The sequence below is a fragment of the Nicotiana tomentosiformis genome, chromosome 1 (assembly GCF_000390325.3).
Source record: "Nicotiana tomentosiformis chromosome 1, ASM39032v3, whole genome shotgun sequence".
Lineage (NCBI taxonomy): Eukaryota > Viridiplantae > Streptophyta > Magnoliopsida > Solanales > Solanaceae > Nicotiana > Nicotiana tomentosiformis.
Genome location: NC_090812.1, coordinates 46752485 through 46761500, shown reverse-complemented (window position 1 = coordinate 46761500; position 9016 = coordinate 46752485).

The window sequence follows — 9016 nt, the reverse complement described above, 5'->3', positions numbered from 1 at the left end:
CCTAAGACTTAAGCTTCAGTTTAGGGACTAAGTGTCTCAATTCACTCCAAAACCACAACAACAACCTCCCGGCAAGTCACATAAGCAGAAAAAGATACGGGGAAAGGAGTAAATAGGGGATCGGGGCTATAACTCTCAAAATGACCGGCCGGGTCGTTACGTCCTCCCCATCTTAAAATAATCGTTTGCCCTCGAACGAATATAGAGATATACCTGAAGTGGTGAAAAGATGAGGATAGTGGTTGCGCATATCATGCTCGGTCTCCCAAGTCGCCTCCTCGACCGGCTAACCACTCCACTAAACCTTCACCGAAGCAATGTTCTTTGACCTCAGCTTTCGAACCTGCCTGTCCAAAATAGCCACTGGCTTCTCAACATAAGATAGGTCCTTGTCTAACTGGACTGAGCTGAAATCCAACACATGAAACGGATCACCGTGATACTTCCCAATCATAGAAACATGGAATACCGAATGAACTCTTGCTAGACTGGGAGGCAAGGTAAGCTCATAAGCAACCTCTCCAACTCGTCGCAACATCTCAAATGGACCAATAAACCTTGGGCTCAGCTTGCCCTTCTTCCCGAACCTCATGACGCCTTTCATAGGCGAAACCCGGAGCAAGATGCGCTCACTAACCATGAATGCGACATCGCGAACCTTCCAATCCGCATAACTTTTTTGTCTGGACTAGGCGATGCGAAGTCGATCCTAAATCACCTTATCCTTCTCCAAAGCATCCTGAACCAAGTTTGTACCCAGTAATCTAGCCTCACCCGGCTCGAACCAACCCACTGGAAACCGACACCGCCTACCATACAGAGCCTCATAAGGTGCCATCTGAATGCTCGCTTGATAATTATTGTTTTAGGCAAACTCCACAAGTGAAAAGAAATGATCACAAGAGCCTACAAACTCCATCACACACACACGGAGCATATCTTTAAGTTTTTAAATAGTGATTGTCCGTCCGTCTGAGGGTGAAATTATGTGCTCAACTCAGCCCGAGTACCTAACTCATGATGTATGGCCCTCCAGAACCGTGATGCAAACTGCGTACCCCGATCAGAGATGATAGATACCGGCACGCCATGAAGCCTGACAATCTCGCGGATATAAATTCGAGCCAGCTGCTCGAAAAAATATGTAGTCATCACAGGAAGGAAATGAGCTGACTTGGTCAGCCTATCCATAATCACCCAAACTGCATCAAACTTCCGCTGGATCCGTGGAAGCCCAACAACGAAATCCACAGTGAACCGCTCACATTTCCACTCCGAAATCTCTAACTTCTGAACCAATCTGCCTGACCGCTAATGCTCATACTTTACCTGTTGGCAATTTAGACACTGAGCTAGATACTCCACTAAGTCCTTCTTCATCCTCCTTCACCAATAATGATGCCTCAAGTCCTGGTACATCTTTGCGACACCCAGATAAATGGAGTACCGCGAGCTGTGAGCCTTCTAGAGAATTAACTCACACAACCCATCTACATTAGGCACACATAGCTTGCCCTGCATCCTCAATGCACCATCATCTCCAATAGTGACCACCTTAGCATCAACGTGCGGAACCGTGTCCTTAAGGACAAGCAGATCGGGGTCATCATATTGACGCTCCCTGATACGATCATAAAGAGAAGACCGAGAGACTACACAAGACAACACTCAACTCGGCTAAAAAAATCCAATCTAACAAACTGGCTAGCTAAGGCCTAAATATCTCATGCTAGTGACCTCTCTGCTGCTGGTAGATATGCTAAACTCCCCAAACTCTCTGCCCGGTGACTCAAAGCATCGGCCACCACATTGGCCTTCCCCGGATGGTACAAAATGGTAATATCATAGTCCTTAAGTAGCTCTAACCACCTCCGCTAACGCAACTTAAGATCCTACTATTTGAACAGAGGGTGCAAACTCCGGTGATCGGTGTAGATCTCACAAGGGACACCATACAAATAGAGCCGCCAAATCTACAAGGCATGAACAATAGCTGCTAACTCAAGGTCGTGGACATGATAGTTATTTTCATGCACCTTCAGCTGTCTGGACGCGTAGGCAATCACCCTACCATCCTGCATCAACACCACGCCGAGACCAATCCGCGACGCATCACAATATATAGTATAAGACCTCAAACCTGTAGGCAATACCAATACTGGGGATGTAGTCAAAGCTATCTTGAGATTCTGAAAGCTCCCCTCACACTCCTCTGTCCACCTGAACGGAGCACCCTTCTGGGTCAGCCTGGTCATAGATGTTGCAATAGATTAGACTCCCTCTACAAAACGACAGTAATACCCCACCAAACCAAGAAAACTTCGGATCTCCATGGCTGATGACGGTCTGTGACAACTCTGCACTGCTTCAACCTTCTTTGGATCCACCTGGATCCCACCACTCGATACTACATGACCAGAGAATGCCATTGAGTCTAGCCAAAACTCACACTTTGAAAATTTTGCATATAACTTCTTTTCTCTCAAGGTCTGAAGCACAGTCATCAGGTGTTGCTCATGATCCTCTCGAGTCCGGGAGTACACCAGAATGTCGTCAATAAACACAATGACAAATGAGTCAAGATAGGCTCGGAACACACTGTGCATCAAGTGCATAAATGTTGTTGGGACATTGGTCAGGCCAAATGACATCACAAGAAACTCGTAGTGACCATACCGAGTCCTGAAAGCAGTCTTCGGGATATTTGGTTCCCGAATCTTCAACTGATGATAGCCTGACATAAGTCAATTTTGGAAAACACTCTGGCACCCTGTAACTGATCAAATAGGTCATCAATACGAGGCAAAGGATACATGTTCTTCACTGTAACTTTGTTCAATTGGTGATAATCAATGCACATACGCATTGAACCATCCTTTTTTCTTCACAAACAAGACCGGAGCACCCCAAAGTGACACACTGGGACAAACGAAGCCCTTATCAAGGAATTCCTATAACTGTTCCTTCAACTCAGGAGGAGCCATATGATATGGAGTAATAGAGATGGGCTGAGTGCCCAGCAACAAATCAATGCCAAAATCAATATCTCTGTTGGGCGGCATGCTCGAAAGATCAGCTGGAAAAACATCTGGAAAATCCCTAACTACTGGGACTGACTCAACAATAGGGGTATCAATACTGACATCTCTCACATAAGTTAGATACGCGTCATACCCCTTCTTAACCATTCGTTGAGCTTTAAGAAACAAAATAACTCTGCTAGGAGTATACTCTAAGGTACCTCTCTACTCTAATCGTTGTAATCCCGGCATAGCCAGCGTAACGGTCTTAGCGTGAAAATCAAGAATAGCATATTGGGGCGACAACTAGTCCATGCCCAAAATAATATCAAAATCCATACTGTGCAATAATAAATCGGCTCTGGTCTCAAAAACACTAAGAGAAATCAAACATGACCGATACACGCGGTGCACAACAAGAGAATCTCCCATACGAGTAGACACATAAACATGGGAACTCAAGGAGTCCCGAGATACGCCTAAATACTGGGCAAAACAAGAGGACACATAGGAATAAATAGAGCCTGGATCTAATAAAACTGATGCATCTCTATGATAGATCAGAGCAATACCTGTAATGACAGAGTCGGAAGCAACTACCTCTGTACGAGCCGGAAGAGCATAATATCTGGCATGGCCTCCTCCTCTAGGGCGACCTCGACCTCCACCTCGAGCTGGCTGAGCAGGTGGGGCACTAGCTGGTGCTGGAATCATAGTTTGAGGACCCGGTGGAGCACGCGGTGGCTGAGAAGTCTATGGAGGTGCACCCCTCCTAAGTCTGGGGCAATCCCTTACCATATGTCAAAACAAGATCTCGGAGAGCGTGGATGTTGTGACTGGCTCAGGCCAGGTCTGCTGGACTAACCGCTAAAAGCACCCCGTTCAGGAGGCACACTAGACACTGGCGATGCATAATAAGGCTCCTGGGACCTAGAAGGGACTGCAGCTAGGGCACGAGTACCACTGTAAGTGCAAGACTCTCGAGACCTCTTGGCCTCCCTCTCTTCTCTCTCCCGAGCAAGCATACCCTCCAATCTCCTAGCAATACTCATAACCTGCTAGTAAGAAATATCCACCTCCAACTCCCGGGCCATGTTAAGCCTGATATTGGGATAGAGTCCCTCAATAAACTGATGAACCCTCTCTTGAACTGTGGAAACCAAGGCGGGTGCATGTTGGGTCAAATCACTAAAGCGAACTGCATACTCTGACATAGTCATAGCACCCTAGAGCAACTGCTCAAACTCTGCGTGCCATGCGTCTCTGAGACTCTGGGGAACATACTGCCTCAAGAACATGTCCGAGAACTACGTCCATGTAAGTGAAGCTACCTCAGCCGGAATATTCAACTCATAAGCACGCCACCACTGATAGGCTACTCCTCTATGCTGGAATGCAGTAAAAGAAATCCCACTCGACTCCGCTACACCCATAGTGCAGAGAATACGGTAACACTCCTCCATAAAACCTTGGGCATCCTCTGACACTAATCCATTGAAGGTAGGAGGGTGGTACTTCTTGTACCTCTCAAGTCTGAGCTGCTCCACCTTAGAAATCGCTTCCCTAAACTCGGGCTGAGCTGGAGCTACTGGCTGTATCGAAAAAATCTCCGGAACCTGGTCGACCTAAACCCGCTGCTTTGGAGTACCGGCGACGGGAGTCTGCGCTCCTTCCCCAGCCTGAGATGTGGCAGGAGAAAGTGGAATCAATCCAGCCTGAGCTGGTGCAGCAACAGGTACCTCAGGTGCCTGCCCTCCAGCTGGAGCTACTAGGGGCTCCTCTGTCACAGCTTGCGCAGGTGCTCTGGCAACACCGCGAGGACGTCCTCGACCTCTACCCCGGCCCTGGCCCCGGCCTCCCGCGGCTCTAGCAGGGAGTGCGGGTGCCTGGTCATCAGATCCGCCTGTACGTGTCCTCACCATCTGTGATAGAATAGAATACAGAAGTTTAGAATTTTGAAGTCAACAATTTCGTACGACAAGGAATCAAAGAAGTGTAATTTTTCCTAACAGTTCCATAGCCTCCTGAAGATAAGTACAAACGTCTCCGTACCGATCCGCGAGACTCTAATAAACTGGCTTGTGACTCACGACACCTATGAACCTAGAGCTCTAATACCAACTTGTTATGACAAAAAACTCCCTTCGTAAGACGTCGTGACGGCACCTAGTCTCTACGACTAGGTAAGCCTAAATAATTGCGGAAATAACAAAAATGGAAGTAAACCTTAACAACTATCTGCAATAGATAACTAAATAACTAGTAACAATGCCGCTCGGCATTTATAATAACCAACACTCTAGTAATACACAGTATTCCCCAAAACCCGGAACATTATAAGTCATAAGCTACAGAAGGATTTGCACTCTCAGCTAGTAGCGGGGCTGATAAGAAGCACCTGGATTTGCACACAAAATATGTGCAGAAGAGTAGTATGAGTACACTACAATGGTACCCAGTAAGTGCCAAGCCAAACCCCGGTCGAGTTATGACGAGGTCAGGTCAGGCCCAATGGTAAATAATAAACAAGGCAGGAGAATATACAGTATAATAAGTGACTATAATTTAATAAAAGGAAACACAGCAAGGCAACAGTACAACACACAGGGGTAAACAGCAGGGGATCTCCCGAGATACCATCTCGTAGTCCCAAAATAAATATGCAGGGAGAACTCCCGAGGTACCGCCTCGTAGTCTCAAAAGTAAATATACAGGGAGAACTCCCGAGGTACCGCCTCGTAGTCTCAAAAGTAAATATACAGGGAGAACTCCCGAGGTACCACCTCGTAGTCTCAAAAGTAAGTGTGTAGGGAGAACTCCTGAAGAACCGCCTCGTAGTCTCAAAAGTAAATGTACAAGGAGAACTCCCGAGGAACCACCTCGTAGTCTCAAAAGTAAATGTACAGAGAGAACTCCCGAGGAACCGCCTCATAGTCTCAAAAGTAAATGTGTAGGAAGAACTCCCGAGGAACCGCCTCATAGTCTCAAAAGTAAACACACAGCACAAACCGATAAATACAACATTTAACAGCAAGATTTCTACAGTTATACTGATAAAGAACAAGGAAAAGGTAGGAAATCAACTAGGCATGCTTCACAGAGTTCAAATAAGCAGTTAAAGCACGTAGACATGCGATATTAGACTAAACGAGATAACTATACGAAGGGCTACAACTTTCATTTTTGAATCATCTCAAAATTCCTTTTGGATCAAAAGATATAAGCTTCCGAAGTCGAACCTGTGAACCTGCAGAACACCCTGAAGTGCGGCCGCAAGAAGAAGCGGTCCGCATTTTTCCTCTGCCTTAGCACTTTTTCTTGTGCCTCAGCACTCGAAAATGTGCGGCCCGCACTTCCAAAAGTACCAGAACAACATCAGAGTGCTGAAATGCCCAGACTCGCTCAAAACTCACCCCGAAACACACTTGAGGCCCCCGGGACCTCAATCAAAGATACCATCAAGTCCTAAAATACCATGCAAACTTGGTCGAGCCCTCAAATCACATCAAACAACAACAAAAAACACGAATCGCATACCAATTCAAGCTTAATGAACGAGAAACTTCAAACTTCTATAACCGATGCTAAAACCTAACAAATCACATACGATGGACCTCAAATTTTGCACACAAGTCATATTTAACATTACGGACCTATTCCGACTTCCGAATCAGAATCCGACCCCGATATCAAAAAGTCCACTTCCGGTCAAAATCTTCAAAAATTCGACTTTTGCCATTTCAAGCCTAAATTAGCTACAGACCTCCAAAACACAATCTGGACACGCCCCTAATTCCAAAATCACCCAACAGAGCTAACGAAACTGATGAAACTTTATTCTGGAGTTGTCTTTATACAGTTTATTTACGGTAAAAATCCTAAGACTTATGCTTCCGTTTAGGGACTAAGTTTCCCAATTCACTCCGAAACCACAACAACAACCTCTCGGCAAGTCACATAAGTAGAAAATGATACGGGGAAAGCAGTAAACAGGGTATCGGGGCTATAACTCTCAAAATGATCGGTCAGGTCATTACATCCTCCCCCTCTTAAAACAATCGTTCGCCCTCGAACGAGTATAGAGACATACCTGAAGTGGTGAAAAAATGAGGATAGCGGTTGTGCATATCATGCTCGGTCTCCCAAGTTGCCTCCTCGACCGGCTGACCCCTCCACTGAACCTTTATCGAAGCAATGTTCTTTGACCTCAGCTTTCGAACCTGCCTGTCCAAAATAGCCACTGGCTCCTCAACATAAGATAGGTCCTTGTCCAACTGGACTGAGCTGAAATCCAACATATGAGATGGATCACTGTGATACTTCCGGAGCATAGAAACATAGAATACTGGATGAACTCCTGCTAGACTGGGAGGCAAGGTAAACTCATAAGCAACCTCCCCAACTCGCCGTAACACCACAAATGGACCAATTAACCTTGGGCACAGCTTGACCTTCTTCCCTAACCTCATGACGCCCTTCATAGGCAAAACCTGGAGCAAGACCCGCTCACCAACCATGAATGCGACATCGAGAACATTCCGATCCGCATAACACTTTTGTCTGGACTGGACGGTGCAAAGTCGATCCTGAATCACCTTAACCTTCTCCAAAGCATCCTGAACCAAGTCTGTACCCAATAATCTAGCCTCGCCCTGCTCGAACCAACCCACTGGAGACCGACATCGCCTACCATATAGAGCCTCATACGGTACCATCTGAATGATCGACAGATAACTGTTGTTGTAGGCAAACTTCGCAAGTGGCAAAAAATGATCCCAAGAGCCTCCAAACTCTATCACACACGCACGAAGCATATCCTCAAGTATCTGAATAGTGTGCTTGGAATGTCCGTCCGTTTGAGGGTGAAATGATGTGCTCAACTCAACCCTAGTACCTAACTCATATTGTACGGCCCTCCAGAACCGTAATGTAAACTGCATACCCCGGTCAAAGATGATAGATACCGGCATGCCATGAAGCCTGACAATCTCAAGGATATAAATTTGAGCCAGCTGCTCGGAAGAATAGGTAGTCATCACAGGAAGCAAATGAGTTGACTTGGTCAGCCTATCCACAATCACCCAAACTACATCAAACTTCCGCTGGGTCTGTGGAAGCCCAACAACGAAATCCATAGTGATCTGCTCCCATTTCCACTCCAGAATCTCTAACTTCTTAAGCAATCTGCCTGGCCGTTGATGCTCATACTTTACCTATTGGCAATTTAGACACCGAGCTACATACTCCACTATGTCCTTCTTCATCCTCCTCCACCAGTAATGCTGCCTCAAGTCCTGGTACATCTTCGCGGCACCCGGATGAATGGAGTTCCGTGAGCTGTGAGCCTCTTAGAGAATCAACTCACGAAACCCATCTACATTGGGCACACATAGCCTGCCCTGCATCCTCAATGCACTATCATCTCCAATAGTGACCTCCTTAGAATCACCGTGCGGAACCTTCTTCTTAAGGACAAGCATATGGGGGTCATCATACTGATTCTCTCTAATACGATCATAAAGAGAAAACCGAGAGACTACACAAGCCGACACTCGACTCGGCTCAGAAATATCCAATCTAACAAACTGGCTGGCTAAGGCCTGAACATCCAACGCTAGTGGCCTCTTTACTGCTGGTAGATATGCTAAACTCCCCAAACTCTCTGCCCGGTGACTCAAAGCATCGGCCACCACATTGGCCTTCCCCGGATGGTACAAAAGAGTAATATCATAGTCCTTAAGTAGCTCCAACCACCTCCGCTGATGCAAGTTAAGATTCTTCTGTTTGAACAGATGCTGCAAACTCCGGTGATCGGTGGAGATCTCATAAGGGACACCATATAAAAAGTGCCGCCAAATCTTCAAGGCATGAACAATAGCTGCTAACTCAAGGTCGTAGACAGGATAGTTCTTTTCATCCACCTTCAGTTGTCTGGACGCGTAGGTAATCATCCTATTATCCTGCATTAACACCTCGCTGAGACCAATCCGCGACGC